This window comes from Colius striatus, chromosome 16, assembly GCF_028858725.1.
Source record: "Colius striatus isolate bColStr4 chromosome 16, bColStr4.1.hap1, whole genome shotgun sequence".
NCBI lineage: Eukaryota > Metazoa > Chordata > Aves > Coliiformes > Coliidae > Colius > Colius striatus.
Window position 1 is genome coordinate 1461856 of NC_084774.1, and position 16329 is coordinate 1478184.

Consider the following 16329-nt stretch of genomic DNA (forward strand, 5'->3'; position numbering starts at 1 on the left):
CCTGGAAAACATGACCAGCAAGAAAAACCAGCAAGAAGTGGTAGGAGAGAGTGGAGGGCGCTGCAGCAGCAGTCTGCAGGAATGTAAATGATTCCTGCAACGAGGAAAGGATTAACCTGCCTGTGTGGGTAATGCAAGGAGAGGCAGGCAAATCATCACCAAGAAATTCAAGGTAAGCACAAGGAAAAAAAATCTTCCCAGTGATGAGAGGGAAAGGACTGGAGTCTCCATTGCTGAGGTACCTGGTAGAGGCAGGTCCCAGGCAGCATGGCATTAACTGGCACTGGCATCAGCTGGCCCCAAAGGTTTCCTTATTTCTAGGATCTGACCATTTTGGGGTATAAGCATTTGTAAAACCCCTAAAGCCAGTCTAGCTGGCTTTGTGGCCTGGGAAGAAGGAAGGGTAGAACAACTCCCAGGCAAGCCCTGAGAATAACCCCCAGAGTCCCAAAGGGACGGAAGGGCCACAGGGGCAACACTGGCATCATCCCACAGAGCCGCACAGGCAAGTGCCAGGGGCAGGTATCAAACCAGCTCTACCTGGGAGCTGACAGAGAAGCCAGGGCTGGAGGTCACAGGAACGGACTTTTGGGGTAAAGCAAAGCAGGTGAAGCTGGTATGGGCTCAAGACCCCACATCATACAGGATCCTGAGCAAAGAGTAGCCTTGGGGTGAAACCTGTCTGTAAGCAAACTCAAGAGTCAGTGAGATGAAATGGTGCTGAGAGAGAAGCATTGTTCAGAGAGCTGAGGGCTGTATCAGGTGAGTTTGTGACATTCTTTCTGTGGTATCTGTCCAGGAGGAGTCATGGCTGCTGCCTCTGCTTTAGCTGTATGCAGAGGATGAGCAGAGCTGCCACGGAGATGGGAAATGGACTGTCAGGGACCTGCTAACAATGAGCAGCATTAAGCACCTTCCAGTCATGGTAACTGGAGGAGGGACCAGAAGCACCTGTGATCTGAAGGTGCAGGAGGTGCTGGGGCACCTGAGAGCACCTGCAAATCATCCTTTCAGCTGAAGCTGTTTGCCTGGGGTGTCCCTGGGTTCAGAGTGAGCTGATGCAGGTGACAGCTCTGGCCCCTGCCTGGTGCAGCTGTGGTGGGTCTGATGAGGGCTGTGGGTGCTGCTGCAGAGGGACACAGCATGTCACAGCTGCCTGCTTGGACCTTTGCTCACCAGCCTGGGGCTGCAGCCCCAGGAGAACAGCGGTAAAACAAGATTAAGGGTAAGGTCTCCACAGAGATGAAGTCTTGTATGTAACTTGTGCCCTGTCTGGCATAAGGTGGGCTGTGACCCAATACCCTCACGTTGCCCCAGGGGAGGTTGAGGCTGGGGCTGAGGCACAACTGCTCCCTGAGAGGGGTGTCAGCCCTGTGCCAGGCTGCCCAGGGAGCTGGGGCAGTGCCCAGCCCTGGAGGGATCCCAAAGCCCTGGAGCTGAGGTGCTGAGGGCAGGGGTCAGTGCTGGGCTGGGCAGGGTGAGGGTAGGGCTGGGACTGCAGCAGCTTCAAGGGCTTTAACAACCAAAATGATTCCACGATCTAGACAAGAACAAGAGCACCCCATCTCCTCTGCCATCCATCCTCTGCAGCAGCAAAGCTTGGGAAACCACTTAATAATCCCAAATAACCCCGCAGGAAAATTTCCAACGGCAAGCAAGTCCTTTGTCTGACAGAAGCTCCTGAAGGGAGGGGAATTTCCTCAAATAATCAAACCTAAGGCCACCTTCACCCTTGACTGGGGAGTTTCCAGCTGAATCCCCAGGGTCCCCTGTGTGGGCTGCAGGGTGGCTGTTCCAGCACTGGGGAGCATGGGCAGGACAACCCTGTGGGAAACAAGTGAAGCCAGGGCTGAGAGGTATCTGGGCAGGGGTATCTCGTATCTCTGATCAGCTGCCCACAGGGAACTTACCACCTCCTCTCTGTGGCCCCAGCAAGACCAGGGTTGCATCTGGGGGCAGGGATCCTCCAGTGCCCATGAGCCTGAGCACCTCCCCTGGGTTCAGAGCCACTCTGTAGACCCTGTCTTGGAAAGTCAGCCTGCTTTAGCCACATCAGTCCTTAAGACACTGAATTCTGCCTTGCTGCTGTCCCTGGTTAGTTGCTCCTGCATGCTCATAGGCTATGCAGAGCTGTTAAAAGCCCCCTTGGCTGCCTGCAGGATGCATTTCACAGAAACACAGGAGTGCTTTGGGAAGGAAGGACAGATCTGTGCTGCTGCTCCTTCCCACTGCTCTGGGTCTGGGGCAGCTCCAGCTCCTTTTGTTTGCTGCCACACCAGAGGCATTTGGCTCTTGAGCTCTGCTTCTCACCTGCCTGGCAGCGTGGCAGGGGCTGGGCTGACACCCTTATCCCCAAGGGGACCCAGATGTGCCCTTGCCCAGGCTGCTTGGCTGTCACTGCCCATCACCAAAAGCCCCCAGGAAAAATCCCAGAAGACTGAAGCTTTCACCTCCTCTGCAGCCTCCATCCCTACTTCCCAGCTCCTGTCTCTGACATGGCTCCCGCTCCCCAGTTGCTGAAGAAGACTTGCTGTGGCTACAGCTTGTGCACAGGCAGGTCACCAGCACAGCAGCAAGTACACGTCTGCTCTGGGTGGTAATGGCACAGGGGCTGGCAAAGCTTCCTGCAGAGCCCTGTCCCCCTCTCGCTGGGTGCTGGCTCCCAGGTGGTTCTCCCTGATCCCATCCACGTCACCCCCTGTTTGGAGCACCCTCCTGTCCCTTGGAGCTTTCAGATGCTCAGCGTTGGAGAGCTTTCCCTTCTAGGGCAGGGCATGGGGGAGGCTGCTGGAGATGGGTTTAGCTGAAGGGTTTCCCAAAGCAATTGATCTTTGCTTCAGGCAGCACCAATCTGCAGAATCAAAATCACTTTTGTGCCATTCCTGAACCAGCTTCAGGGGTGTTTGTTCTAGAGGAGAGACAGGCACATTGAGTTCTGATCAAAAAAGATGTGATTGCATATGACTTATGGCAGTTGCTCCTCAACCCCCCCTCAAACCCCAGACCTGAGACCAAGTGGGTCTCCAGCCCCCCGAGACAGCTCTGCAGAGTCTCTGGGTCCCAGGCACGGGGCTGCTGCTGGAGCCCCTGTACAAACTCCATGGCTCACCTCAGGCCTTGTGCCAGCATCCAGACCACAGGAGGAAGAGCAGAGGCTGAGCAGCACAACGGCCCCGTGACACTCAAACTCCAGCCTGAAGTGACAGGCTGTCCCCCAGCGTGGTGTGTGTGGGGCAGGAGGCCTGAGGGTGCCTGAGCTGTCCTGACTGCCAGGAGCAGCGTGCCAGGGCTGTCCAGGACAGGGTCTGCTCACACTGCTGACTCCAGTGGCTTCACCCAGGTTTGTATCCCCACAAGCAATCTGTACTGAAATCTGCCTCCAGGGAAGGATGCAGTAAAGCCAGAACTGTCTGCTGGTGTGCACCTGACAGGTCTGAGGACCAGACATGGAAATGATCACATCCACTATAAAATCTGTGGGACAGCTTTTAGGCAAACGTGCCCCTCTGTCTTGCTTTACAAATAGATCATCAACAGGGGATGGGAGAACTGAGGCTCCTGGTGCCCAGCTCCTGCTGACCTCTGCCTGGAGAGCCCAGATGGAGCAACTCGGTGGTGGAGAGCCAAGCTTCCCCTCCAGCCAGGCCCCAGCTCTGTGTGGCCAGGCATGGGAGGATGCATGGTAGAAAGGAGCTGAGGGATCTTTCACTCAACTTGTGCTGGCACAAACATTCACAACAGCCCAGGAAGACTATTCTGTGCCTAAAAGCTCCAGGGCTCCAGCAAAGCCACTGGCTTGTGAGGTGACACCAGAGATGGATCAGCCAAGTGAGGGACCTCTCTGAGATGTGCAAACGCACAGATGGCCACAACAAGCCGAGAGGCTTCCACATCAGCACCTGAGATCAGCACTGAGGTGGAGGACACGCTGTGCCCCTGCGGAGCCCAACTCCCTGCAGACCTGAGGAGTCCTTAGGGCCTCTGCAAGCAGGAACACATCCTGGGGACCACCAAGCCCCTGGTGATGATGCTTCTCCCAATTCAGGGAGCCTGCTCAGGAGAAAGGCACAGGCACCCATGTCCCAGCAGCACAATGAGCTGCAGACCAGGCTCTGCCATTCCCACTGATGCTGAGTGGAAGCCAATGAAGAGGAGCATTTCACCCATGTTCTTGCCTTCCAAGCACCTCTCTGGCCGCTGCCTCGCTGAGACACGGTGAGGAACCACCTTCATTGGCATTTTGCTTTTCCTGCTGCCAGTTAGCATTGGTTCCATGGTAAGCACAAAGCAGGGTGAGGCACATCTGTGAGTCAGGCTGTGCTGGATGCACAGGAGCCTCCTCCAGCCTGCACAGAGCACATACCAGCAGCCCTCACATGCCCTGGGCCAGAGGTGGCCCTGCACCCAGGGCTCTGAGTCGTGGGGGTGTCCCAAGCCCAGAGGTGAGACTGGCACAATCCCTCTCTATAGAGGCCAGAAGGTTGTTGTTACTGTCATTATTATTACTGCTATCTGAAATGAGACTGGTGATCCCAAAGACTCTGCCTAAGGAAGGCTGCTGGCAGCAAGGTTGTGCTGCAGGTGGTGCTCAGCCCCAGCTCTGTCCAGCTGAGCATCCTGCACTCACAGAGCTTACATCCTGCACATAGAAGGATGTTGGAATAGCTGGTCTTGAGACCTAATCCCACTTCCAGAGAGGCTGAGGGTGTACCAGTGCTGGTGGCAGAGGGTGCTGGGGCCACCCGAGGCCAGAGCTCACGATGCCCTTGCGAGGGGCCTTGGTGGGGAATGGTCCCAGTTTGGGTGCACCACTCAGTCCTGTTGGGATGCCAGCAGCGGTGACATACCCACACTGGGACAGGTCTCTGCACCCAGAAGATGGCAATCCCCCTCCTCAAGTAATGAACAGCTGTGGTCTAGACTGAGCCTGGACTGGAGGGGCAGTTTCCATCATAAAGTCGTATGGTCTGTCCTTACTGTGCCCAGTCTGGGGACCCATGAAACTGAGAAGCCAGAGAGGCATCGGTGAGAGAGGATCAAGGTGGGCACAGGGCCCTTGAATATAGGTGGAGCTGGGCCAGTTTCCTCTGCTCTGAGGTACAGGGGTGCTGATCTAACAGCAGTCTGCTAGGGCAGTAACAGGGAAAACTCTTTCCTCAGAGGCACAGTGCAGCCTTGGCACAGGTCACCAGGGAGCTGGGACACTCTGGCTGTGGAGGGCATGGTTGGGCTCATCTTGTGACCGTCACCAACGTGGTGTTGGGAAGAGAGCTCCAGAGGCTTCTGCCACAACCTCCTGCAGTCCCTTCCCACCAACACTGCAGTTCTGTAACAAAGCTCTTAAAATGTCTTCCCAAATTAACAACTGGCCCACCCGTTTTGCATGTACAGCAACAAGTCCCTTACCCACCCTTAGGCATTCTTTTGAGGCCAGCTGATTAAAAAGTGGTTCATCTGAAAATAAGCTGCTTTGCTTTTCTGGCCATAAAGTACTGATTCATTCTACATTTCCAGGCACTGCTCACACAGAGGCTGAGGGGCTGCTCTGGAGACAGAGGGAGGATGGAGCAGAGGGTGCTGGTGGCTGGCCAAGGGTTGACCAGTGCAGGATGAAAACTGAAAGATGATGTACCGGCATGTCTGGTGGCTAGAGAAAGGAGAAGGCACTGGAGAGCAACACCTCATGTGTGTTAACCTCCTGTAAGCATGAGAAGAATCTGAACCTGTGGAGCAGGAGAGACACAACATACATGTGAGATCCATGTGCCATCCACAGGCAAGGAGCCAGGCTGAGGGGGGCAAGAAGGGTGGAGGGCGAAGACGGGGGTTGGAGCGAGTGAGGAAGGATAAAGGGGAATGCTGCAAAGCAGGAATTCCTGCCTTGCTGTGAAGAGCACAGTGCTGCTTCGGTCTGTGCAGGGGACCTGGAGGAGGAGCAGGGTAGGGGTTGCTCTGGCATGATTCCCTGCTCCTTGGCAGGAACCCACAGGAGAACAGTGCCAGGTACCTCCAGAGCACTCCAGCACTGCCCAGGAGCTCTCTGGGGCCAGTGGAAGAGCTGTATGGCCAGAGGACAGCACCCGAGGAACGCTGGTTGGCCTACGGGGGACGTGGCAGCGGGGCGGCACGGGATGCTGAGCCAGCCAGGGCTTCTGCGGGGGCAGCCAGCCCCGGGGCCCAGCCGCCCCACGGCTTCACTCCCCAGCCAGCCTGGGCTCAGCACCGCCGCTGAGTCGGAGCCGCGTCCTCGCGGTGCCAGAGCCCAACTGCCAGAGGCATCTCTGCCCCAGCCGGGAGGACGGATGGAGGGGCTCCCGGTGCCCAGCAGCAGCTCTGGCCGGGGCAGGGCCGGGGCGGGACAGGCCAGCCCCGCCGCGGCAAGGGGTCTGAGGCCCAGGGCAAGGACCGTGGCCGCTGCCCAAAGCCCCCCAAGCGCCGTGCGGCCGGCGACACGCACCCGGGACGGCCGGGTGCCAGGGGCTCTCCCGCGGCCGGGCCCGCCCCGCCGCGCCTCCCGCAGCACCCCCGGCCCCAGCACCCGCTGCCCGCGGCTGCCCCTACCCTCTGCCGGCCCCTGTAAGCGAGGCCGCCTCGGGGCGCCTTCACAGCGCTCGGTGTCCCGGGAGGCGCTGGGGGCCGGGGCGGCGGGAGCGGGTGCGGTGCGGGAGCGGTGCGGGAGGGGCAACGGGAGCGGCAGCAGGAACAGTGTGGTGCGGGAGCGGTGCGGTGCGGGAGCGGCTGTAGCAGCGGTGCGGGAGTGGCAGCAGTGCAGTGCGGGAGCGGTGCAGGAGCGGCTGTGGCGGCGGTGCGGGAGCGGCTGTGGGAGCGGTGCGGTGCGGGAGCGGCGCGGTGAGGGAGCGGTGCGGGAGCGGCTGTGGGAGCGGTGCGGTGCGGGAGCGGTGCGGGAGCGGCTGTGGGAGCGGTGCGGTGCGGGAGCGGCTGTGGCGGCGGTGCGGTGCGGGAGCGGCTGTGGGAGCGGTGCGGTGCAGTGCGGGAGCGGCTGTGGCAGCGGTGCGGTGCGGGAGCGGTGCGGGAGCGGCTGTGGCAGCGGTGCGGTGCAGTGCGGGAGCGGCTGTGGCAGCGGTGCGGTGCGGGAGCGGTGCGGGAGCGGCTGTGGGAGCGGTGCGGTGCGGGGCCGGCTGTGGGAGCGGTGCGGTGCGGGAGCGGTGCGGGAGCGGCTGTGGGAGCGGCTGTGGGAGCGGTGCGGTGCGGGAGCCGTGCGGGAGCGGTGTGGGAGCGGCTGTGGGAGCGGTGCGGTGCGGGAGCGGTGCGGGAGCGGTGCGGGAGCGGCTGTGGGAGCGGTGCGGTGCGGGAGCGGTGCGGGAGCGGCTGTGGGAGCGGCTGTGGGAGCGGTGCGGTGCGGGAGCGGTGCGGGAGCGGCTGTGGGAGCGGTGCGGTGCAGGAGCCGTGCGGGGCCGGGGCACATCCGGGGATCGGGCGCGGACGTGGAGGGCGCGGGCGGGGCGGGGGGCGGCGCGCGGGGGCGGCGGCGCGGCCAATCGGCGCCGCGCTCTCATCGGTGCAAACAGGAGCACAATGGAGCGAGCGGCGGGCGCGCTGCAGCCAAGCTTGGCGCGGGCGCCGCGCGGCTGACGGGCCGCGCCGCCAATGGGCGCGGGCGCGCGGCGGCGGGCAGCCAATGGGCGCGGGGCGGGGGCGTGCCCGGGCGAGGTTAGGGTGTCCTTGCAGGGTGCTGGGCTAAACTTCACCAAATAATAGCTGTTTGTATTTGGGCGGCCGAGGAGCCATTTTAGGTAAGTTCTGCCCCAAGTTTCGGGTTCGCGCGCGCGGCGCGGCGGGGGCGGCGGCGGGGCGGGGGGCAGCGGCGGGGCCGCGCTGGGGCGGCGCTTTGAATGAACTCGGCGGCGGCGGCGCGGGGCGGGCGGCGGGGGCCGCCGGCCCTGTCATGGCTCCGGCCGCAGCGCCGGGCCGCCCGCGGGGGGGGGGGAGGCGGCGGCGCCGCTCCCGACGGCGCTTCCCCGCAGCCCGCTCCCGCTACGGCCCCGGGGCCGGCGGCGGCGCGGGGGCGGCCCCGCGGCTCCTCTCGCCGGCTCTACGTGCCGCTCGTCCCCGGCCCGCCGGGCTGCGGGGGAGGCCGGGCCTAGCCGGAGCCGGCTAGCTGGGGGCCTGGCGGCCTCGGAGCGTGCCGGGGAGCCGGAGGCGGAGGCGGGGCCGTTACCCCCCACCCTCTTCTCCTCCCGGCGCTGCGCGGAGGCTCCTCCCGGCCGGGAGGAGGAGGGGGGGGCCCCGGGCCCGCACCGAGCTGCGCGGCCGCAGCGGCGGGCGGGCCGCGGGGAGCCAGGAGCCTGCCCGCGGGGAGCAGCTTTCCGCCGTCGCTCCGGCCGCAGCGCTCGAGAAAATCGATAATTAAGTCTTTAAACTTGTCGGGCAGGGGCACGGCGCGTCCCTCGGCCGGCTGGAGGCCCCGGGGCGCGGGCGTCCTGCTGCCCGGCCCCTGCCGAGCAAGGGCAGCCGGGGCGATGCGGAGCGCGGAGGGGATGCGGCTCGAGGGCCGTGCCCTCCGCTCCGGGCTCGTCCCTGTCGTCGTCGGATGCGTCCCGCTCCGCCGTGCCCGCGAAGCAGACCTGGATCTGTTGTGACATTGCAGCCATGTCACAACAGAGAAGCATCACGGTCACGTTGGAGCCGCGTCTCGTTCGCGCCGCAGTCATCGCGCCCCGCGCAGCCCCTCTGCCCGCTCTGTTTAGGTGGCTGCGTAGAGGGACTCTCCCTGTCCTCCCCAGTGGCTTTTACTGGCGACTGAGGTGGATTTTTCTCCCACATCAGTGAGGTCGGTAGGGTGAGAGCGCTGAGAGAGAAACGCATGCAAACTCAGTACGGGAGGATGAAGAGCGAGCGGCGGCTGGCACCGCTGCCCGCCCGCCCCGCGGCACCGAGCGTGGCGATTTGCCTCCCGACAACTGCTCGCAACTCGGGGCAAGTCGGCGCCGACGAGGCCCCGCAGCCCCCCTGGGCACACTAAGGGCTGGTTCTGCTCTGGCTGCAGAGAGCGTTTCAGTCGTTCCGCTGTGAAAAGCACTCGGGTTATTTCTTCAGCGGGTTTGGGATGCTTTTAGCCAAAAGCTGAGGCTTTGTCGTTGTTTACCTCCTCCTTTGGAAATGCAGTAAACGTTGCTGGGGTTGGAGAATGAGGGCAGAGGTGTGGAGGTGGTTTGCTATGGTTGTGCAAAGTGTCCTGGAGAAGACTCCGGCACCCCGCTGCAGTCCCTGGCAGAGAGCTCCTCTGGGCACACAGCCGTGGTTGTCGTTGTCAGATGTTTATTCCTGACTTCTTTGCTTGCAGAGCTGCAGATACTTAGCAGCTGATGCTGATGATGTCTTTTTAACTGGTGTGGGGTCAGTCTGATTAGGGTGTTGCCAGAGGAGAGGCCAGACTGAGCTCTGCAGGTATTTTCCCTGCCACCAAGTGTTGCTGTTGCTTTTGAGCCCTGTTCAGGTGATGGCACAGGAGTAGGTGCTGCCTTGCCTCTCCCTCCTCTTTGTTTACCTCATTCACAACAGAGCTGTGCTGTGCTGCTTGTACAGCAATTGTTGTTTTGGTCCAGCTGTTGAAGTATGAAGCAATAACAGTGTATTTTTGCTTTGGGAGTAAATTCCTCCTGGAGTAAATAGGTTGTTTCTCTCGAGGCTTCTGGCTTCCAACTGGGTTGGTTTTGCTCAGGGCTCCCACTGGGTTCCCTTCCCACTTGTTTAGCCGAAAATCAGTTCCTCTCCCCCTACAGAGCTCACCGTGGCTGGCTGTTTGCTCGTGGAAAGCTGATTCTGCCCATCTTCCCCGAGCTGGTGCAGCTGCCTAAACATGCAGGTCCTTCAGGAGTGTTGGGCGACCTGCTGAGCTCCCTTTGCTGCCAGGTGGGAAGCGCCCAGCAGTGGTGGGGTGAAGCCAGCTGAACGTTGCCCCTCGAGCTGTAGAGCACGATCACTGGTTGAGCTGCATCCTTTCCGAATACCTGTGTGTACCTCGAGCAGCAGAACCGAAAGCAGCTGCTATTATTCTCCAAATAAAAGCCAAGGTCCGTGAAAAGACTCGGAGAAAGACTGATGTGGGTTTGTTTTCACTCTTGCAAAGCTTGAAGCAACGTCCCACATCTGTGGCTGTTTATTTCTGCCCGTTGCCTCGTGCCTCCGAGCAGAAGCGCTGGTTGCCCTGTGGCTCGGCAGGCACTCGCTGCCCTTTGCTGTGGGCTGGTATGAACGTGTTAAAAACTGGCCTGTTGTGTGACTGTGGAACTGAGGCAGCTCTTGAGCCGTTTCCCAGAGCCTGCAGCGTGTAACATGCATCTGCTGGGGAAGGTGCTGCTAAGGGTCCCTCATCACCCTCTGGTTTGGTACCGTGTGCTTTTTTCGTGGCCTGAGTTTACCTCTCCCTCCCTTGTCCTGCGTGTTGGTGTGGGAGGAGAGTGGCTTTGCCTAAGCTGCTGGTCTTTGAGCAGCTGGCCATGGATATGCCAGTGTTAGCCCCAGTGGTCAGTGCTGTGCCTATTTTGGGATCTGATGGTTTCTAGTGGCTTGGTGGAGGAGGCTCTCAGAGGAATGTCTTGTTTTCCTGACTACTTTTTTACCACATGCCTTTCACGGGAAGCAAATCTCTGCCCAGATAAACACACCCCCAAGTGTAATCTCAATAATTAAGGCTTAGTCTACAGAAACTGTCTCACTTTAATGGTTTGTGTTATTTCAAGAGGGGTTTGCACAAGCAAGTGAGCTTGTTTTTGCAAGGTGACCAGGCTGAGAGCTTGGCCCCCAGAGCCAGAGCAGCCCTTTGTTTTCGCCCAGACCCGCAGTGTCCCGACCTGTCTCGGCTTTGCAGAGATAAAAGCTAGTGTCTGGCACATCAGGGTGCAGGAGAAGCTTGTCCTTGCAAAGCAGAGGAGAGGATTGCTCAGCCTTGTGCCTCATCTGAGTCCTTGGTGCAGGAATGTGGACTGGCTGTGTTGGGTCTGGAAAGCAGACGTGGGGAGGGAGGCTCCTCCAAAGTTGTCTTAAAGAGGCCCTGGCACACGTGGTGGTTGGGTGTCCAACTGGACTCTAGGGGAGCTGAGAGGGCTTATTTCCATCATTCTGGTAAGTAACAGTGGAAGCAGCTCCTCTCTTGTCCCCAGTTCCCTGCTTGGGACAGTGGAGTCAGCCGGTATTGGTGACGTTGCCCTGGTCTGTGAAGGTGGGGGCAGAGCTGTTGCTGGGGGGTAACAAGCTGTCTAAAGGGGAGAGAAGGTCAGGGCGAATGCTCTGTATGTAGCTGAGTAACAGTGTTTGCTGTGGGCAGAGGGACAGGGCGTGGGGTTTGCATGGTAGGTTCTTAGCACCTTAAACAATGATGAGAACAGTGTTACGTTTCCCCCTGGGACTGGGGGCGATGCCAGTGCCCACTGTCCCTGCGTGGTGGCAGTGGCACCAAAATCATCTTAAGAAGGTTCAGAGCCCCCAGGTAGCAGTGAGCTGTGGCTGCTGGGCTGGGCAGTGCCTGTCCCAGGCAGCCTCCAGCCATCCTTGGGCACCAGCCCCGGGTGGAAACAGAGCTGGGGAAAGCTGACCCAACCATCAGCAACCTGGAGAGACCTGGTGCTGTGGGTGTCAGCTCCTCACATGAGGAGACTCTGATTTTGCTTTCTAATATCTCAGGCTGGTGCAATATGTTTTCCGTGTGATAGGACAATGCCTTCAACTTTCCCTTATATGGGAAAATCTGGTATGCAGCCTAGCAATCTGCCAATATGTGGCTACTGGCTTTTAGCATTGTTACGTTGGATGTGTCCAGTCAGCCTAAGAATGGGAAATACCAGGTGGTGTTTCCCCAGGTGGGAAATACCTGGGATGCTGTGGCTGGGCTTTAATGGTCGAGGCAGGTCACTGACATGTCTGGGGAAAGGTTGTGGCTGTGTGAGCATGCTCCTCAGCTCAGCTAAAAGCTGGGAGTTTGGTGCTGGGGTGTAGGGCTCCTGCCCTGTGCTGCCCTTGGGCCCAGGGCTCAGGGGAGAGCTGGGGGCCCTGGTGGTGTCGGCATTGCAGGGTCAGAGGAGCACTTGACCTGCCCGAGGACCTTCCCTCCGGGAGGAAGCGCTGCCCCGAGGTTAAGGGGTGCGTGTTGTTTCTGTACTGCAGCCTGTTGCCTCTAGGGGATTCCCAGCCTGTAATGAGTATAAATCCTACTGTAACAGGAGCAAAACCACTCTTTTCAGCCTAGAAAAGAAAATGAGAAGTGTGGGAACCGAGACTCTGGAAACTCTTTGTCGTTTCATATGGAAAACTCGGGAACCGTGCCTACAGGGATGCCTTGGGTATGGATGAGGGAGATGGAGTACGGGTGTTCCTGTGACAATGAGACGTTGGCTTGGCCATGGGGTGCACATCACATTGCCCTGTGAGAGACGCTCTTTGGCAGCAGATGATGATACTAATGTGTGTCCTAGGAGGTACACCATTGTCATCTGCACTCGTGCCTTTGCCTTGATTTCATGCAGCCCTAAGGTTGCCCTAGGGGAGGTGGTATTGTCAGGCTGCTGGTTGTGGGGTGTCTTTGTGTGTGTGTGGTGTGTTTTGGGTTTTTTTTATTGTGTTGTAACTGATGAGATGAAGTTTCAAGCTCTGTTGGTGAGGCTTTGTGACACTCATCTGTCTCTTTCTGCCATTTGTTTCCATTGTTGTAGCGAGTCTGGGTAAGACACAGGTAACTCCTTGCTTTTGAGATGACTGTGCTGAAAGGAGGGGAAAGTTATGCTTGTCAATGTCAATTTGCAGAGTATTTGTGTTTCCTAAACGTTTCCACGTAAAAGTGGGCTCTGTGAAGGCCTGCTTTGCATTAGAGGAGGCACTATCTGGGGTCAGGCTGGTGTTAACCCAGCCCTGTGAACTCGCTGCCTGTCCCTGCTAACCTGCATGTTCCTGCAGGGGTAGGGCAAGGTTGTTTCATTCCTTATCTGATGTGGCCCTGAAGCACACATTTAAAGGGCAGCCTGGGAGCTTTTGCACAGGAGTGTGGGTGGGAAGGGCATGTGTGTGCTGTGAGGGACCTCAGGCCAAAAGCCTGGTGAGGAAACATTGCCAGGTGTCCCTGGGGCTGGCCCCTGGCAGCATCTTACAGCACAGCACTTGCTGCCCTTAGGGCTGCTAAGCTCACTGGGATGTAAGACCCCCACTCCTTCCTCCAGGGAGGTATCTCATCTGCATTTGTTTGAAGGCAGAAGTAGGACTTTAGCTAATTGAAGGGTTTCAGCTACCAGACAATCCATGTTAGCAGTGGCTGGGAGTTTTGGACTCTCTCTGTTGCACTAGCAGGAGATGCTTGTTATGTGGGTAGGCTTGAGTTTCCTTCCAAAAGCTTGCAGTCGTTAAACCTGCCATCTATCTGAAGTCACAAAGGTAATTGGATAACTCCGTTGTTTTAGGTGCTTTCTGGTTTTCATTTTGTGCTTGATTCGAGCTCACTGGCTACCTTTGAAGGTGAATTCCAGAGTGATGCAAAGGTATGGGGGGACCTTCCCTTTTATGACATATAGGTAGGTGAAGTATTGGTTCTTTAAGAAACATTAATGCCTTGTTATATTTGTGCATTGGAGCAGAATTGAAGTTAGTCCTAGATACAAGAATAAACATTAGTGCTTTGCTATAGACGTGCTGTGAAAGCTGTTATTTTTGTGTGAGCTGCTGCCTTGAGTTCTCTCTGTCTTGGGCACCTTTAACCCTAAAGGTTTCATCACTTTGGTTGAACTGAAAACATACTTACGATGAAGTGAAGCTTGAGTATCTGTGAGCTGAGGATGGGAGAAAGGAGAGCCATTCTCCCTTGATGACTTCAGTAGATGTGCATGGTGCATCCTTGCTGTAGCCTGTGCTGGCCTGGCCTGGGCAGGATGGGCTGTGGGAGCACACAGTGCGATGCCCTTATTTGTACGCTCCTCTGCTTGGTGCTTTAGGGCAAGCAAAGCCCTGTTTCTCAGCGATCTTTCCCAGCCCCCATAGGGTGCCCCTCACCAGGGTATCTGAGCTTTCCCCGGCATGCACTGCTGTGCACACAGCAGGGGCTGTGCTGTGTCTGATGCCTGTGGGGAGGCTGACTGGAGCGAGGCTCATGCCTGCTCTCAGGGTGCTGCGGTTTGTGGTTACCCTGACTTTTTCAGAGGAGTGGTTACAGGCTTGTGCTCCTGTCACAGTGACGGCTCTACCTCTTGCTCCAGGGGGTGACAGTCCTTGTCTGAGTAACATCACTATTTTGGCATTGGGCCAGACCAACATTGTGCTATGAGAGTGAGGACCAGTGTCCTGAATCCAGAAGGCAAAGGAAGGAGTGGGTCACTGTGAGCAAAGCTTCTTTGAGGGTTTAGTAGTTGTCATTTCCCCGAGAGTAGCCTCTCCTGGAGCCCTGTAGCAAGATGTGGCTGCAGGCTTGTGGGCCAGATGTGTTGGAATGGGTACAGTTGTGCCCTAATGTCACTGAGGAGTTCTGCACAGTGCTTCTAAATCCTTTCCTGGATCCTGCTCTACCTCCTGCTCTTTCTGTTCACAACAGTGGGAGAGGGAGATGTCTGATGCAGAGCAGAAGTGGATTTCTGCATCTTGTTGCATACTGGTTCCTCCAGAGATGTCTACTGAAGGAAAGGGTCAGAAAATGAGCAGCTCATCCAGGTACAGAGGGAGAGGAGATGTGGAGACCATGTTGGCAGGACTTTGGACAGGAACATGCAGTAAGAGTGGGGAAAGACATGGATCTCTGGGACCTGTGCACTGCTCAGAGTTTGCTTGCCTGGAGTTCCTGTAGCTACAGGTCAGAAGAGACTAACGTCTGTAGGCCTGTCAGGCAAGCAGGGACGAGAGTGTTTTGGTAGTTTGGTGCAGCTGATGCCACACGCTTTCCCACTGACTAGCTGACCCCATGAAGGTGGTGCTGGTTGGCCAGGAGGGTCCCAGACACAGTGGGTGTCTTCTGTGTGAGTTCCTGAATGAACACAGCATGGCTGTGGGAGAGAGCCATAGCTCTGCCTGCGTGCTGTTTGAAGCACTTGGAGTGCTCTGAGGACCCAGCTCTGCTCAGAAGAAGAGACTCTGCAAAGGTGGTGCTCTGCAGGCGGTGTGAATGGCTACAGCTTGGGCACGCTCTTGACAGGAGGGCTGTGCTCGCTCACTGCAGGTGTGGGGGGCCTTCAGCCCGGTGAGGCTGATGCTCTCTGCTGGTCTCTGACTGAAGGGCTTTATAAGCTGGGTAAGAAGGGGCTGCCTCTCCTCTCGGTAGTGCTTTACTTAGAGCACGCCTGAGCAGGAGTTGTGGTCCTTACTGTTTAAAAAAAGGCTGTCCAAGTGTATTAAAGAGTTGCTGAGGAGGGAACCCAACCTGGCATGGCTGGGCTCTGAGCACAGGAGGAATCAGTGAATCCCTTTTGGGTGCTCCTCTCCCCATCCCATGTGGAGTGTTTCTTAGGACGGGGTAAAAGACGCAATGCAAGGAAGCACTGAGATGACTGAGAGGAATGACAGCTTACAGATGGCATCTGAACTCTGGAGACTGTTCTTCAAAGTCATTTCAGCTGAGATTGCAGAGAGCTTGTATCCCTGAGAGTTACATTGAAACTAAAGAGGAGGTAAATGTCCGGGAGTCGCAGTGGCTGCGGGGCAGAGCAGCGGAGGTGGAGGCGCATGGGGCTGTGGGTCGCAGCTCCGCTTGCGAACGGGGCCCTTGCCCAGTGTTGCATCCCAAGAGTTGGATACATTTTGCTTTCTCTCTCAGTTCTTTACCTGCTTGGGAAATAGATCTGATGCTTTAGTATGTAAGTTCTCAGGCCCGGATAACAGCAGATTTCTCTCTGTTGCTGGTTTTGGGCCATGACCTGCTAGTTTCTCTTAGGAAGTACAGGCAGAACAGGTGCCACGAGCTGTGGGACATCAGTGAGCTCTCGGGCTGTGGTGGCTTGGGGTGTTGCTTTTCTGGGTTCTGAGGAACAGCTTGCCTCCCGCAATGCCCTGCTCTGCCACAAGCAGGGCTCCTGCCACACAATCTTTCTGCCCTCTCCTGGATTGGGGGTCTGGGTTTGCAGTGCTGGCAGGGCAGGTCCAGCCTTTGTGTGTGCAGGAGCTCCTCTCCAACAGGGTGGCTTCAGGCAGGTGAGCTCTGTAAGCAGGTGGTGATGCCCTGTACATGGGGAGTGAGTGATGTGGCAAAAGATTCTTTTGCTCCTGGTGGTCATAGAATCATAGAATGGTAGGGGTTGGAAGGGATCTTTAGAGATCACCCAGTCCAACCCCCTGCAGAAGCAGGGTCACCTAGATCAGGTCACACAGGAACGTGTCCAGGTGGGACCTGAAGCCCTCCAAGGAAGG

At 57.9% G+C, this 16329-nt stretch overlaps 1 protein-coding gene across 7 annotated transcripts in view; it reads left to right on the plus strand.

Annotated features, from left to right (window-relative positions):
• Positions 1-7675: 7675 nt before the first annotated feature.
• Positions 7676-16329, plus strand: part of CHD6 (chromodomain helicase DNA binding protein 6) — a 90130-nt gene continuing 81476 nt past the window's right edge. For 6 of the 7 annotated variants that reach the window (XM_062008761.1, XM_062008765.1, XM_062008766.1 and 3 more), the window contains exon 1: positions 7704-7754. The gene's annotated coding sequence lies outside the window, so the exon portion shown is untranslated. Of the gene's footprint in view, positions 7755-16329 lie in introns of all 7 variants that reach the window. The other variant, XM_062008764.1, reaches the window with a different exon arrangement.